The sequence below is a fragment of the Pipistrellus kuhlii genome, unplaced genomic scaffold (genome assembly GCF_014108245.1).
Source record: "Pipistrellus kuhlii isolate mPipKuh1 unplaced genomic scaffold, mPipKuh1.p scaffold_m20_p_18, whole genome shotgun sequence".
NCBI lineage: Eukaryota > Metazoa > Chordata > Mammalia > Chiroptera > Vespertilionidae > Pipistrellus > Pipistrellus kuhlii.
The window spans coordinates 6,858,469-6,860,915 of NW_023425493.1; the positions used below are offsets into that span (position 1 = coordinate 6,858,469).

General features: G+C 47.3%; 2 pseudogenes; both read left to right on the plus strand.

The window, feature by feature from the left end:
* Positions 1-1,081, plus strand: LOC118721670 (annotated as a pseudogene).
* A 153-nt stretch (positions 1,082-1,234) lies between these two features.
* Positions 1,235-2,447, plus strand: LOC118721298 (annotated as a pseudogene).

A 2,447-nucleotide genomic window follows, 5' to 3' on the forward strand; every position in this document is an offset into this window, starting at 1 on the left:
ATTCACTAGAATCACACAAAACTGCCTTTCGAACTTTAGAATCATCACACACACTCTGAGGTCAGGATGAAACAATGTCACAAGAAGACGTCATACTCTGCCAGATGTGAAGGGAACTGGAGTAATAGCAGCAACAGAAAGCCTAAGTGAGTGGGGAACTGAGCAGAGCTGGCTGAGCCTTCAAAGTGGCCGGCCGTGGGTTCGGGGTTTATCGATTGAATTCCGCCGGCACGGGAGCCTCTGTAGAGAGCGAGCACGAGAGATGGAGAATGACACACGGATCCATTTGGAGCTGCGGAACAGGATGCCCTCTGATGGGAAAGAGCTTGTGCTGGACAACTGTTGGTCTTATGAGGGCAAAATCGAAGGCCTCGCAGATGAGTCTGAAGAACTGGAGTTCTTAAGTACAATCAACGTGGGTTTCACCTCAGTCGCAAACTTACCCAAGTTAAACAAACGTAAGAAGCTTGAACGAAGCAATAACAGAATCTCAGGGGGGCCTGGCAGTATTGGCAGAAAAGAATCCGAACCTCAAGCATCTAAACGTAAGTGGCAACAAAATTAAAGACCTCAGCACAATAGAGCCAGAAAAAAGTTAGAAAACCTCAAGGGCTTAGACCTTTTCAATTGTGAGGTCACCAACCTGAACAACTACCAAGAAAGCGTGTTCAAGCTCCTCCCACAACTTACATTATCTCGATGGCCGTGACCATGACGACAAGGAGCCCCCCGATTCCGACGCTGAGGGCTATGTATAGGACATGGAAGAGAAGGAGGAGGAAGAAGAGGAAGAGGAGGAGGAGGAGGAGGAGGAGGAGGAGGAAGAGTATGATGAGGATGCTCATCTAGTGGAAGAGGAGGAGGAAGAGGATGAGGAAGAAGGTGAAGAGGAGGATGTGAGTGGGAAGGAAGAGCAGGTTGAGGAAGATTATAACGACTGGGAAGTAGACCTCAAGAAGAAGAAGAAGAGGCTGGTGAAGAAAAGGGTCAGAAGCGAAAACGAGAACCTGTGTCAGAGATCTGGACCCGCACGTGCAGATGGCACATGCACAGCTGCACCACCAAAGGTGTTGAAACATGAATCCTTCATTCTTCTCGAGTGCCCTTTACTTAGGAATAGCTTCGGCTGCTCCAAAACTTGTTGGAAGTTAAGAGGCACGATGACACCGGTGGAAGGCAAACGCACAGAAAACTATATGGCTCGAATGAAGGATGGAGATCAGTGTGGGAGAATATGAAAATTATCGACCTGCACAGCCAAGAATACAACCTAGGGAGAGAAACCTTCACCTTGGCAATGAATGCTTTTGGTGACATGACCAACGAAGAGTACACGCAAGTGATGAATGGACATCAGAACTAGGAACACAAGAGGAGGAGTATGTTCTGGGAACCTTTCACTGTTGGAACCCTGCCCACCCACCCCCACCCCCCCCAGCCGTGGGTTGGAGGGAAGAAGGCTATGTAACCCCCGTGAAGAACCAGGGTCATTGTGGTTCTTGTTGGGCATTTAGTGCAAGGACAGCTGTTCCGGAAAACTGGCAAACTTTTCTCTCACTGAGTGAGCAGAACCTTGTAGACTGCTCTCAGGCTCAAGGCAATGAGGGCTGCAATGGTGGCCTAATGGATAATGCCTTCCAGTAGGTGAAGCCCAATGGAGGCCTGGACTCAGAGGACTTCTATCCCTACCAAGCAAAGGTTGGACCCTGCAAACACAGGCCCGAGGATTCTGTGGCCAATGCCACTGGCTCCGTGGACATCCCCGAGCAGGAGAGTGCCCTCATGAAGGCAGTGGCAACCGTGGGGCCCATCTCTGTTGCTAGAGATGCAAGCCGCCTTCGCTTCCAGTTCTATGAAGATGGCATTTATGATGAGCGGCCCTGCAGCAGCGTGGGTCTAGGTCATGGCGTTCTGGGGGTTGGCCAAGGCTTTGAAGGAGAAGACTCTGTAACAATAAATGTTGGATTGTCAAGAACAGCTAGGGTGAAGCTTGGGGCAAGAAGGGCTACATAAAGACCGGAACCACCACCATGGAATCGCCACCGCGGCCAGCTACCCTCCTGTGTGAGATGGCGATAAAGAGAGCACTGATTGAGAACAGGATATCCAGAGGAGGCATTTCTATCTTAAAACTGACCACATTTTACTTAATGGGATACAGCACTTGAATCTTGACGATCCAAACTGATTTGAATTCAGTGATGTTTTACATTGGTGAAAATTTTATCATTTCTTTTATAAGGATGTATAAATTGTTACCTTTTTATAAATAAAACTTAATTTTTATTTTTTTAAAAAAAGAGAAAGATTAAGTGACACTTAATATGGAGAAGCTAGAAACTGTATCAGATAGTCCTGCCCCCTTATTTTTTTATCTCTAACCTAGTAAATAAATCTTTTAAGAAATTCTTCCAGTTTTTAAAAAAATCCAGCCCTAGCTGGTTTGG